Genomic DNA, 15,858 nt, shown 5'->3' with positions numbered 1-15,858 from the left:
GTAGCTAATTCCCATGTTCAACATACCCATTCAGACATCAGGGCCAACTATAAGGCTATACTCCTTCTTCTAGTTCAGGCTCTACAAGACCTAGGCAGGTGAACCTCAGATTGTTCATATTGTACCAGTTTCAAAGCATACAACTGAATCTAGATAAAGAAGATTGAAACCCCAATTCTTCTATTGCTTATGCAAATAACATAGACATGAAATAGATAATAACATGACCTATGAACTTTACAAGCTAAGTGAGGATAAATATTTTTAACTCTTCAACATCAACGGGAAAAGACTTTGATTAATGATGTTGATTATCAGCAAAACCTAGGTATGAACAACAATAAACATGCAATATCCAAGTTAACCAATCCCTTACCCATTGGGCATCAAATAAGTCAGAACATACACAAGGATACCCAATATATACTCATATACCTAGATAGTAGATCTATCCATTCACCTTGTAAACAGACATCTATCTTCAAAATGAAAATCATACTTATCAAATCCTCCCACATGCATATCAAGCAATTTACTCAAGTCCTTGACCAAACAAAAAAATACACAATGGCATACAACTTTAAAGACAAGATGCAACTAGATAATATGTACCTTGTACATATATTACAGAAAATTACAAACCCACAAAGAGGAGACAAGGTTCAGATTGAAACTTTCAACAAAGCTTTATATTCATTTCCTTGAAACCAATACGTCAAATGTATGTAAAATCTCAAAAAATACACATGTGACTATATTATCTAAATGCTCAAAAGAAATTACATTGTTGTTCATAAAAGAGAAAAATGTTCAGGATGGCAGTATCACAATAATAAAATTGGAACCAACCTTGTGGTATCACAATAATAAAAATTGGAACCCCTATATAGTATCACAGAAGTTAAAAATATTTTCAAAAAAAATCGGAACCCTTACTCCACATCCTAAAAATCCTTATATAGAAAAGGATTGCAACAAGCTTCAGATGGGAGGACAGATGTCAAAATCTTACTAAAAATTAAAATATAGAGATATTTCTACAAAGCTATATTTAAAATATTCTCTACATTTGGATAAAACTGGAAAAGTAGTTGCAAAGCTGGTAGGAGGCACTTATTGTAGGAGTTTTCAACTTAATTTTGTTTGTCTTTTACTGCCTTTAATCATGGAAATATTCAACTACCTCTGTTAACATAGCCTTAATTCTGTAACTACTTCCAAAATAGTTACTTCTTTCTTGATGGGTAGCTCAAAGTATCTAATTTTATTTGAGTTTCTTACTGCTACACTCCACCTAAAAATCACCATCAAGTTTGTGTAGCTTGAGCATCAACTCATCTCCCTTGGTGTTGTTCAATTCTAACTTGTACCTTGTTCTATTGATTTGCTTTGAAATAAAACCCTTCATATTCTCATAAGCCTAGAAACTAGCTTTTACAATATTACAATCACAGTTAGCAAACCCTTTATTGTAGCTTTGGAAGCTTTCACTATCTGCTCTTATGATCATACGATGACATTGCACTAATAGTTTTTGTGACTTCAAAAGTATCCTCTAACTTCTCCTATGATCTCATGAACTATCATATCATCGTATCAGCATAGCATCATAGCTCTCTTAATTCAAGCCTTACGATCTCACGTTCTCCTAGATCATGTCACGTGGCATCTTCTAATTTGTTGAATCCACCACCTTGTTGTTTCTCACCACATACCAGCTTCTCGCATCATTGTGGCCTTTACCCTTGACCACACTTTAACTCAAGTGACCAAGCACCTAACTCATTTTTGTATCATCGCACCTAATTTTCTTAACATGGCATTAATTATTGTGACCATGTGTCTAATGGTTAACTAACCATCTTTGCACTATTAGAGCTACTAGCCTTAACTGCGAGGTTACCCTTGCAATGTTGAGACTCCTCATATTCATCACCTCAAAAGTGTATTTCCTTGTTGACTATGTTAACCTACAATGTTGCAAGCCCTTCATTCTATCCTTTATTGCAACCTCACAATTGCTCATTGTTTCAATTTATTTACTGTTGCGATCCAGTGATGACTACTCACTAACCATGATCATGCCTTCATCACAATCAATCTTTTTTGTTTATTCCTAATTGCAACAATGCAAAAAGGATTATCCTTAAATTTTTGCAGCTTTGCCACCCTTTTTCTTAACTGTTATGCCTGAGTTGCAACATTACGCTAAACCTTTCTAATTAGTTGTTACTTCATTTTACAACTTCATCACTTAGACCTTGGGTTATCTTTAACTCGGTATGATGTTGTGATGCCCCTTTTGATTTGATTGTCACCTTGTTTTGCAACATCGCAACCATAAGACCTAACTACCATTGTAACCACGTAACGATGTGATAAACAATTCTTTACCACTTTGTATCTTAGAATATTTGAATAGTGTTTTCACTCGCAATGTTGCGGTGATAAGGTTTCACTACTTTGTTGTTCTGACCATGGGTTAACCTTCACTCCTTGCAATGTTGCAATTTTATTCAACCTTAACTATCTTGATCATTATTTGTGCATCTACAACTTAAAATCCCTTCAATTTTTTCTAACTTGTGGTAGTGCGATAACCATTTAAGCTAACTATTATTTCCTTTGCATCCTTGCAACTCATACCTCAAGGTTTATTTAACTTCCTATGATGTAGTGATGAATCAAACTTTGACTATTTTTTATGTCCTTTGCACCATTGCAACCTAAAATCTCTTAACCAGAGATGACCTATGATCATGCTCTCTTCATTGTATCACTCCTTTACAATATTATCTTGACAGTTAGTCTTAACAATTATGAAACCATGTTGACTTGTTGGTGACTATTTTGCATCCTTGCAACCTTCAAAATGGTTAGTGATTACAAATAAGCAATGTTACTCTCAAAACACTTTTGTAACATCACAATTGAAAAGAACTAAGAGGCATGAAATATAAAGTGATAAACGATCAAATGACTTGGGGATATGAAAAAATTAAAAGAATGACCAAATTTTGATGTATCCCTATTTCATACTTGCAAATCATTTCATGGAAAATTTTATCAGAACATAGGACATCACTATTTTCTAGGGTTTTTTTTCATGAGGATGGCAACATTTTTAGAAACCCTAAGCAATAATACATTCTCTTTTCCTAATTTGCACAAGGTATTTCAAATTTTTTAGCTGGGTAAAAAATTAGGCCAATAGTGACTTCACAACTTAGCACTATAATGTCTCTTTAAGAGTGAAGAGACATGAACATACATTTGAAATAAAAAAAGGCTTAAGACATTGAAAAGGGGAAACATGAGGGAAAATTATATATGGACATGAAATTATGAATTTTCTGACAAGGCCTTTGCAACAAGAATATGCAAACCCTAATTTCACATGTTTAACTTGAATTTTCACAGTAGACTCTTAGAATTTTAGAATGGTGAAAATGCAGGCCATCATTGGGATAATGGATAGCTTGCATCCATATAATGATCTAGAAACTCTAGAAAAGTAGACCACACACTAGACAAAAATGACAACTTATTCAGAGAACCATGTATGATCAAATTAGAGGTAGAACACAAGAAATCTACAAAATTTAGAGTATTTACATATGCACATAAAACCCCAGACTATTGTTCATGGAAAGAAAAGTACGTTTAGCAGAAGTACTTCTTCAAGAAATGTCAATGAACTAGTAATTCCTAAATATGTCCTGATAGTTCTCTAAGGATATATGAATCTCGTCCCCATTTGTCATGGACTAGGTAAGGACCCAACAAGATAGGATCAAATTTCCCATGCTTACCTTTATCTTCAATCCTTGTATTCTAAAGTAGGACCAACTCTTATGGTTCAAAATTCCTTTCTGGTGTTTGTTTATCATAAAGATGCTTCACTTGTAGTTGTAACTTTGCATTTCTTGCAAATGCATATCTTCTGGTTTCATCCAATTGCATAATATCATCCATTTTTTGTTGCATTTCATCTACCACATCATCATCATATTGCTAAATGAATTTATACATACCATTTAGGTTGTTCTATGGCAAATTGGCTTGGATTCTATAGACTAAGTCATAAGGTGCACAACCTATGGCTTTCTCCATTGTTACTTTGTCGATCCATACTGCTAAGGACAATTTGGAATCCCAGGCCTTCTTGTTTTCATTCAAAATTCTCTTAATGATTTTTAGCAAGCTTTTATTATTGAATTCAGCCTACCCATTCCCTTGAGGATGATATGGAGATGATGTAGATATTTTAATGCTATATTTTTCACAAAAAAAAATTATATTCTTTTGATCTAAAACACTTAGCATTATCAATAATGATCTTTTATGGACAACCAAACTTGGTGATAATATTTTTTAGGATAAAATCCATGACTAGTTTGCTAGTTTCTCTTTTGGTGGGGATTGCTTCAACCCATTTTGTAAAATAATATGTTGCAACCAAGATCCATGAGTGCTCCCCACTAGATTTGTTTATGATTTCACTTATGAAATCAATTCCCCATTGTTAGAATGGTGCTTGCACCTCTACTAGTCTCAATGGTAAATGCTAGAGAACTTCATCTTGCTTGTGAATCTTTGACAAGCATCACATTTCTTCACAAGCTTATGTGCATCTTTGAATAGTGTACACCACCAAAATCTAGCCCTATTCACCTTGTGAGCCATTATTTTTGCCATAAAATGGCCTCGATGCACTCCTATGTATTTCACTCAGGATCCTAACTATTTATTCTTCATCAACACACTTTAGTAGTACATCTTCCATACTTATATTAGAATATATAGTCCACACATAAAATTGAGAGAGGGGGTGAGTTAGTTATCCAACTATTATCACAATCAATGCACTTAAACAAACTTAACCATGTGAATAATATAAGCTAAAACTACATCAAAATACTCATACATAATTAACATTGGAGATGTTAACTAGGGAAACCCTTGATCAGAGGGAAAACCCTAGTGGGGATGGTACCCACAAGATGATGTACTAATATAAGTATTTCTCGTTAGAGGATAGACCCTATTAGGACTTTGTTACAACATTTAGTACATATGAGTCCCTCTTAAGAGACTTTGAATCCCTATTAGGAGATTCCAACCTTGTTATAAGTTGTGGAAGATAGCTGGACCCATTACCCAAACAACTTCAAGGTTAAGGTCAAAGAACCCACTATCCAAATGATCTTTGTATTATTCCTAGTAGAATAATAGAACTAAAATATACTTCCTTCCTCTATATTTTTCCTGTCAACCAAACTTTTGCTTCTTTAGATCTTGTGAGCAGATCTCATACTACACATCTAATGATCCCTTGGATCTCTTACACACATTCAGCAAGCATTCTGCACCTTCTTGCATTGTGCACTAATATTTCACATTCCACTTGATCCTCTTAATCCAAGTCCTTTTACAAAAAAAGAACACTTATTTCCTTTATACAATATCTTCATAATAATTCCTTGAGTTAGCCTTGAGGCTTTCCCAATTAATTAAAAAAAGATAATTAATTAATTCACAATTAGAATAACACTGTTAGCTCATAGTTTATACCAAACTTCACACATGTGAAACCATTTCATATGCACACTCTAGTGTCAAAATAAAGTCATCCTCTATCATTATTATATGTGCATCACCTTCATTACATCTTAGATGAAAGATATCGATAGATCATCAGAACTATGCTTTCCAATGCTCTGTTTCTGCACTGCTTCTAGTAAAACAGGTGTCACTTTCATACAACATCAAATCAGACTTAGTCCTTTCAACCGTGTCATTAGGAAAACCTAAATAAAATTACCTCCATTGTGCATCATCTAAAACTTCCTCAGCTCCTATGCATACTAAGAATATTGATTGTTATTCTTCCAGTCTTAACAAAATTACTGTTGTGTTGACATCAATGATAAATACAGTCAGGAATGCAACATGTCAATATTCTTCAAGGCTTAGGATACTCCCCCAATGTATTATCATCAAAATTCATGCTAACAAATTCTCCACAATAACTCACCCTTGAAAATAATATATCTAATAACTTGTAGCTTTAATGCCCTCTTCTGATTGTCACTCATCTCTGGTAGATTTTTCGTATACTGTAGATAATGGATTATGCCCTTATACTATTCACAAGCATCCATATCACATAAATAACTTATGCACTCATCATCAAGGTGGTTTATTTGATTTGCCTCTAAGTTAGCATCTGCCATTAGCTTTGCAAGTCCTTGTCCTCTAACCAACTTGGAAATTTGTATTTCTATATTGAATTCTTAAATCCTATTGATCCATCTACACCATCTTCCTTACACATCATGCTAAGAGAAAATGGCTTTCACTATAGCACTTGGAAAAAATACAATTACAATAGCAACCATAAGATAGCATCTAAATGCTTTCATATCTTTGACTAATCCATATGCTTGTTTTTCATTTATCTCATATTTTAGCTCTATAGCTTGCAAGGATTCGCTAAAGAATGCTATGGGCTACTCTAAACATTCCTCATTTTTCTACAAAAGGACTGCTACAATAGTGTGAAAGGAAGCAAATGAGAATATTTGCATGGGTTTTGCATAATTAGGGGTTCTTAAAATAAGGGCATCTTTAGTTTCTTGTTTTATCTTTTGAAAAGAGCTTGTTGACTTTCCATTCCATTTTCTTTTAGAACCCTTCTTGAGCATCTTAGAGATATGCCTACTCACCTCTGCAAAATTAGTGACAAACAATTTGAAAAAATTTATTTTTTCCAAAGAAAGATTGGATCCCCTTTACACTTTTAGGCTTTTGAATCTTATCAATAGCCTCTACCCTTTTAGGGACTGTTCTTGCTCCTTTTCCAACAAGATGCCCTAAAATCTTACCTTTTATAACCCCAAAAGCATATTTCCTTGGATTCAAAGAAATGCCAAATTCCAAGGCTCTATCAAACACCTTTTCTAAATGCATATAGTGGTCATTTTCCTTTTTTGAATATGTTGATAGGTCATCTTGGTACACTACCAAGAACTTGTCTAAAATTTTCAAAGGCCACATCATGACTCTCTAGAAAGTAGCACCAGCATTGGTTAGACCAAATGCATCCTATTGTACACATATGTTCCCCATGGTGTTGTAAATGTAGTTTTATATTGCTTTGATTCTTTCACAACTACTTGGTTATATCCAGAGAAATCGTACATCATCAGTAACCCTTTGTAGAATAGCCTCCATGTTAGGAAGGCCATATATCCTTTAATGAAGATATATTCAAATATCTAAAGTCAACACATAATCTTATATCTCTATTCTTCTTTCTTATAGGAACAAGATTTGATATCCAAGAAGAGTGTTTTATTGGCTTCATAATTCCAGCGTCCCTTAGCTTCATCAATTCCCCTTTCATTTTTGGTGCTAAGGTTGGGTTAATAGGCCTTTGCTTTTTCCTAAAAGGTTTGGCACCTTCCTTGAGTGGGATTTCATGCTAAAATAGGTCTTCCCTATAGGCCTTTGAATCATCATAGGATCAAAAAAACACATGTCCATATTTTCTTAACAAATGTATTAAGGCCTTTCTTGTTCTAGGAGATAATCTCTTACTAATGTATATTTTCTTTGGTGCATCCTCAATTCTGAGATTTATCTCCTCTAACTGCTTAGCATCATGCTCTTTAGCATTCAGCTTAGTTCTATCATGACTGTCAAAAATAGTTTCTAGTTCTACCAATCCTTTTGGAATCTTATGTGTTTTTAGTTGAACCACTTCTTTCCCAAATATTGTATCCTTACCTTCAACTATCTCAACCATAAGAGTACAATCAATTTCTTGACCCCAAAATTGGTTTTCACAATTTAAGAACCTTAAGATATCTTTGTCATCCTCAAAAACTTGCCAAATTTTTATATTGTTAGGGATAGATGGTCTGGTTTGTACCTTTACCATTGATATACCAAACAATATAACATCATTGGGCTTTAAAGAAATGTTGGCTAGCAGATCAGCCATCTTGTTATTACCTCTCTCTACCCAAGATATCCCAAATACATCAAAATTCTCTACCATGTCCCGTACAACATTTCTATACTACCTTAACCTTTTTCTCTTTGAGCCACTTGAGATATAACCAATTTATAAACTCCAATTACATGCAAACATTTAATTCCATGCTTATATGATAATCTCAATCCTAACAACAAATCTTTATACCCTACAACATTTTTTGAGCATGGGAAACTCAAAGTAAAAGAGAATTTGTAGGTAACTGCACCAAGGGATAATAGAAGAATACATTATCCAAATCAGAAGGATACCTAATCTAGATCCATCCTTGTAGCATGAACCATCAAAATACATGGTCCATAAATCTACTTTTTCTAATTTCAATTCAACTTCTACTGTAATAACTGATTTAGTAGATTCCTTTTCCAAAACTAGGACCTCAGCTCTAAATGTGTTGATGCCAATGTCCACAAAGCATGTCATCTTGTTGTCAACATTTTTTTCAATCATATAAATGCTCTTTGGTTCTCTATTTATTTTGACCAATTTATCATCAATTTAAAATGTTGCATGAGATAAATCACACTATAAGCTCTACCCATTGTTGGAATCCACTTTCTAGATAATAGCATACCATATTAAGGTGAGATGTCCACAACTAGGACACTCATTTTAAATTCTTTGTCATGATAGGAAGAAGATTTATAAGGTAGTGCATTTATTGTCCCCATTAAAGTCACTTCTCTTTGGTCCATAGCACAACATCTACCTTGAGTAGTATCTACCTTCAATCCTAACTTCTCCATAACCTGAAAAGGCATTACTGTATTTGATGCACCAAAATCTGTCATATAGTTTTTTTAATATCTTTCCATTTAAAATAATGCTTAAGAAAAATAGAACTATATTTCCTAAGCATTGATTTACTGAATCACCTAAATACATGGGTGGGATTTCAAATATAACACCCTCCATTTCTACTAGTTCTTTCTTTTCCTTCGATGAATCATTTGAATTATAATTTAAGTCAAAATTTTCTCTAACATTCCCAACCCATGTTAAGGATTTATCCTTATGTTCTAGGATTCTTAATAATTCTGAGAGTGGGACTTTTACTGTAATCTATGATAGGATACAAAACATATCAACGGGAGGGGTAGGAGAAATTTCTTTACATACCTTTTGTCTCTTTATGTTTATCAAAGAATAATAGCATCATGATTTTTCTTCTTTTTATTTTTAGTAGCATCAAATAACTTCTCTCGTTCCCTTTTCCTATCCTTATTTTGAGCCTTGGTAATATTTGAAATGTCTGCTTTCTTGGGATCCCATTTCTTGCTCACATTCTAGATCTTGATGTGATAACCATCTTTAGGTTTTTTTTTTATGCTCCTTAGGATCTATTTTCTTAACAAAAATATTGGCCGCTTTAACCTCTTTGTTCCTAGATATCATACCTCTTGTCTACACTTGTGCAACCATGTTCATAGTAATCTCATCAATATCCTCCTTAGTAGGTCTTCTCAAGACTACTTCATCTTTTGAGGAAGTCATATTGTAGGTTGCATCATCTACTTCATCTTCATCTAAGAAAACTTGATGATGTATAGCATCATGAATCTATCTTTTGACATTTACATCATCATTAGCATAATAAACATCAAACACATCATCATAGTAGGATTCTACCATGTTACAACCTATGTCATCAATATTACCTTCCTTATCAGGTTGTTCATCATTTTCATTCTAAGAATTAGAAAAATAAATAACAATAGAGTGTTGTTCTGATGAGTGAGGTAGCTAACATACCATGCACCATTGGGCATCATCTGTCATGTTGATAGACTCTTTGCAAAGGATTAGGGGTGACTTTCTCATTTGTATTTTTTGGAGGAGGAATAATAGGTTTACCATCCTTCCATTGGGTACTATAGGTGTAATTCTAAAGCCTACTTTGCTTATTATAATTTCCTTGGAACTGGGGTTTACATACGGGAGGGACTTTGTCATTTCTATTTGTGGGGATTTTGAAATCTTTAATGGCATTAAGGACTTGATCCATCTTATCTACCTCTTGGTTCTTCTTTCCCGGAGGTTTGTGATCTTCTTTCTTATTTCCCCTAGTCCTAAACAATCTAGGGTCATCCCTCTTATTTTCTAACTTACCAAAAATCCTCATATTATTCTCAATATTTATTGCAATCCTAAAAGCATCTCTAAGAGCTCTTGAATCTTTATCTCTTAATAGGTATCCCATCTTACCATTAAAAGCATTGAAATAAGTGGTAATACATACCCTATCATCAAGTCTTATTACTTCAAACAAATTTATACATCCCCATTTGAAATCTAGCATTGAATTCAGGGGAAAATTCATTTTGGAGCTTCTTTATATTATTGAACTCATTCAAAGTATAACTAGCATTTGGTTTATCACCATACTACTCTTTGAAACAATGCTCCAATTCTCTCCATGAGAATATAGATCCCTCATGCATTCTCTTGAACCACTCCCTTGCATCTATAGTTATGCACAAATAACTTCATAACCACATCTTCATGCTCAACTCCATAATCATTTAGCAAGTTTAAAAAACATCTCAAATGGTCTTCACAAGTAATAACATTATTTCCAGAAAACCTTGTCAGTTTTTTTCTTAATTCTTGCACAATAGTATTTGGATGTCAATGGATCCCATATCCCTCTAATTGGATTGGCCTCCTTTGTGTTCCTACCCCAACTTGACCACTAGAGCTAGATGTATTATTTGTACTAGTATTTGCATCCATCTTAACATTAGCATCCACTTTCTGAGAAGATGAAGGAGGGACATAAAATGTAATAGTCTTATCAGTACTAGTATTTGGCATGGAGCCAACAGACATACCTATTTCTATAGAAATTTTTGTTTGGATATTAGAGGTGTTATTGATAAAATGAATTCTTCTCTTCATCTCTATGATAGCAGCCTCATTCTCAACTCTTTCCAATTCTTTTGCCAAAATTTCCCTCTATGTTCTTTTCTTCTCAAATTCTATATCAAAGGCTAACATAGTTTCTCGAGAACTTTTTATCCTTGTGGGCTCATTTATTGTAATCCCAGTCACTTTTTTCTTTCCTTTGTCTTTCTTGACAATAGAGGATTTCAAAATTTTATCATGATTTTTTTCAATTGGTATGGTTTTGTAATTTTGCACTTGCTTGACAATAGGGTCTTCCTTTTCAAATTATTGGCTAATACTCATTCTCCTTTCCTAAGTTAAAAAAATCATCCAGTATCACTGGTTTCCAAGGAGGAGCATTTTTATTTTTTATTTTTTAGAGAAGCAATGCTTTTGAGTAAATTTTCTCTTTCTTCTATCATTTTCCTTATTTATTCTTCCCTTTCTTTCTAAAGATGCCTCTCTATTGCTAACTACTTAGCAAACTACATTCTCAACATGCTCAAATAATCTAGATGTGGCCTAACCTCTTCAGAACTAGAAGTCAAGTCTATATCTATAGGATATACATATATTGACTCCTTATGGGGATGATTTGAAAGGATATGGTCTTGATGGGTATGCAACAAATTATTGCTTCTCCTTTTTCCACATTCACTACATCTTGGTATATCACCTTCTCTTGACCTATGACTTCTAGGGTATCATAAAAATTGTGATAGAAGACCACACTAATGGACTTAGGAATTTTCTAGGAAGATTCTTTTTCATGGAAAGAATGGTGTGACTGCCTACTAGTACTAATGTGTTCCTAAGGGTATGATTCTCTTAGTGGTTCACTCTTTTTTGCTAACCAATTATTTCTCCCTTTTGGAGGAAGATCTCCCTAAAGATTTACCTCTGGGTTCCTTCTAACGAATTCCCGTCCATTCTTTCTTTTATCCATGTTTCTCAAAATAAAATGATATTGGTTCTATGACCTCAAAGTCACCACCCACTACTTATCAAAAATGTGATTGATATCAAAGATTTGCAAATTTTACTAAATCACATACTATTGAAAACATGGGTATAACTTGAACCAGACAACACTTGTGGAACAAAATTTTGACACAACTAATCCTAAACTACCCCAATAGGAAAAGGACTTGACATGTACTACAATTTTTTCAATACATCCCTGTAGCACTCCCTAGTGGAGTTGTTGTTTTTATTGATTTCTAATTTAACAGATTTTCATATAACACTAGGGAAACAACAAATAGTACATTACCTAGGGTTTAGCTAGTCCCCATGTTTGGCATGACATATTCAGTCCTAGACTAACTTAACAAAGCAATAATGCTTTCTACACTTTAGGTTCTACTAAAACAAGGTGAGTTGACCTAACGATTGGGCAAATTTTAAAGATAATACTTTGTAATACAAGTCCTTAATCAGTAGATTTCGTCTTAAAGACTTCTTGAAATTTCAAGACAAATGACAAGATAATCAGAGCTAATGATGAATTGATAGATTTATGCAATAAGTGTTGACCAACTTTACATTCCATTATGACAATAAGTTTTAATATTTTTTGTTGATAAAATATGTTCATGCTAAGATGAGATTAAAATTACTTGATTTCTTTAACATAAAGAGCAATGCCTAAATCCATTAGGAAATAGAGTCATATCAGCTATCTTTTAGGTCTACTTAATTGTCTTACAATTAAATATATAGATGTGAGTCTTCAAATTATTTTCATACCCCACATGATCCTATCACTTAGTAAAAGCATTTACATAATTCATTGAATTAAAGTCAACTTCTAAGATGACATACAATTCATCAAATTTCATTTGAATAAAATGAAACATGCTTATTCATTCTCAAAACCATAAAAGTGTGAAATAGGAGATAGAATTATAAGACATGGATACCCTACAAAGCTTGCTTGTATTAATTTCTTTGAAGATAATACATCACTCTAATATGAAATTAGATAGGAATGTATGACTAAAAACAAACTTTTGTTAATTTTTAGACCTGTATAAAACAAGCTAGATAGATCAAAGACTTAGCACAAAACTTGGGACTGACTCAAATTGACATGAGAATATACAAAACTAGAATTCAGACCTCTTTTCCAAGCCTTGGAAATTCTTTTATAGAATAAGGATTGTAACAAGCTTTAGGCTAGAAAAGCTTCCATGTGTCAAAACACCAATTATAACAATGTTATTTTACATAAGACAAAATAGTTACATGAGAAGAGGTTGGAAATAGCCAAAAATGAACAGTTGTCATTCTAGGTGTTTAAAATCAACTTCGTTGTTTATAAAGTGAGACTACCCACAACATGTGAACTATGAAGATAAGGTATCTCATTGAAGTATTTGTCCTTCCTCTTCTTGTTATTACAATTTTCTCCAACTTGTTCAATCACTATCTCTAGATTGTAATGCCTTGATCTTAGCCACAACCTTCCAAATACTAATATTAGTGTCCATATCTGGCCAGTTGGCTTCTCCAACATTCAATTCATTTAGACATTTGTTCCATTTTGCATTTGTTATGGCTCGAACTTCTGCAAACATTTTGTTTATGTCTTCTTCAATTATATACATGATATCAATCATATCATATACTATAGCAATATTAGCTTCACCATTAAAATAGGCAATAAATCTCTCATGCTTCAAAATATCATGAAAGGAAGTAGACCATTCCTACTATTCTCTTAGGTTAATTTCATCATCAAAAAAATTTGGAATGAAACCAAGTGTTCCTTCAACAATGTTCTTCATCTTGTTATATATCATTTGCATCTTTTCCAAAAAGAAACCATTTAACTCCTTGATCTTACTTATCATCTTCCTCATTGGAATGATAACCTCTTTTGAAAATTCTTTATTTTGTGTCAACATCAGAACAAGCTCATCAAAGAATGGTATGTATGGGCCCATTTAGTAAACAATGGAGAAACTAAAGACAATGCTTCTGAGCGTTGGTACTTTGCACCTTGTAATGAAATGTAACTATTGTGGATATGTTGTGAAATCAGATTTAGGACATTTATCTTATATGCAAGCATATTCTCCATTGCCCTTAGTTCCATGTTCTAATCTACTTCCACTTCTTCCACATCCACTTTCTGATATGTTGCTAAACCCATGTCTGTCATATCAATGTCTATTTGGGTTTCTTTTTCTTTTACCTTTGTAGTAGGTCTGGTAATAGTTCTTAATATTTTGACCTCATTTTCTAGAGAAACATTTCTCTGTTCTAACACATATGTCTTCATTTCTTCTTCATAATGCTTTCTTTTTTCAATCTACCTGCTATAAGTTTGATACAATCATTCTTCTAACAAATCCATTTTTCTCTTTCCCATGAGTGACATTAAATGCATCATATTAAAAATTTGATGACTAGATATGGTATTAACATTCCTAAAAATTGCATTTCCCTGCAAAGAATCTCTAACCTCTATCAATGTTGGCTTGTTTGATTCAGGAGCTCAAATTCAAATTGTCATTGTCTGAGCATAAATATTAAAGCCAACCCCTTGTAACTTTAAAACAAAATTAGCATCCTCAAATGAGATAGATTCATCTTGCCTTCTTATTTGGTCTAATAGAAAAGATGAGCTCATCTCCCAACTAGGGAATAGTAACAATCCACTTCTTTTCACAAGATCTCTTGCTTCATCAATAGTAAGTGTTTCATTGTTTGGATCATACTCTTGCAACTTTTTTACCAACTCTGCTACTTTTTCATCCGAGTCCCCTGGTTGCAATTGCAAAGATAATTCATTCTACTTTTGTTTTAAAAAAAAAACTTTTAAATTCCTCAAAATTAATGAAATCATCATCCTTCATAAATTCTTGAGCTTGTATGATCCTATCATCAATCATTCTAGCCTCAAGCTCAAGTTTATTAAGGATTCTTTCATTTCTATTAGCTTGTCTCATCAGAAAATTGTGCCTCATATCATCAAAATATTGAATTCCCCTTGGTAAAATTTGGAGGGCCTTTTGTCTTGCTTTATCTAGTATTTTAACTAACTTTTTACTTTCTGGTTACTCCTCCCATTCATCAACTTCAAGCACAATATCTTGTTGAGGATGTCCAGGCTCCAATCTATTTCTTATTTCTGGGGGTACTTGAGCTACTATGTCTTGATAGTTTTGGATACATTTATTCTATTTGTTCAAGTATCTTTCCTCATGATAGAAACATTTGAAAGAAGGATCTATTCTCTTCATTTCCTCTTGAATGGCCATTATTTCCTTACGTTTCAAGGTTATATTTTTGCACTCCTTAGTTTATAAGAAATCAGTAATCACATCTTCCTCCTAAACCTATTTGCTCATGGGAAAATTAAATTTCCTAATTTGTCTCAAAGTGTGTCTTACAACATCATTGGGATCATAGGTTTTGGTAGGCGCAAAAGGCAATTTAAATACCATCATGAATTCATCTAGTTCTACTATGTCTTTACCTATGTTAAAATTTCCTACCTTGAAATTCCTACACGCAAAAGTTCCCTTCCTAGTAGTTGGCCTCAAGTATTCATTATTCATCAGAATTAACTGCTAGAAAAAATCAATAATTCCCAATCTTTCAAGGATTGCTTGGGTAGAAGATGAGGTGGTTGAGGGCACCCATAAACCCTTATTATGGAATAATTCTCAAATAGAAAAATACTTCCCCCATCATGTTCCAATTTCCTACTATCATCATAACATCTAGAGGGTTTAATCAATTTTCTAAGACCCCTTGGGACCCTCTCAATAATATCTCCATAATTCTCAAAATGGGATAGAGACAAAATCATTGTAAAAAGCTAAAGAATTGGATAAGGGTAGAATTTTTCCCATACCCTAGTCCATCATTGCACTAGTAAGTTTTCTCCCATATCCCTT

This window comes from Cupressus sempervirens, chromosome 9 (assembly GCF_028749045.1).
Source record: "Cupressus sempervirens isolate cs-2001-9-10 chromosome 9, ASM2874904v1, whole genome shotgun sequence".
Classification (NCBI taxonomy): domain Eukaryota; kingdom Viridiplantae; phylum Streptophyta; class Pinopsida; order Cupressales; family Cupressaceae; genus Cupressus; species Cupressus sempervirens.
The sequence above is the reverse complement of the archived record's forward strand: the minus strand, read 5'-3'. Positions refer to the sequence as shown.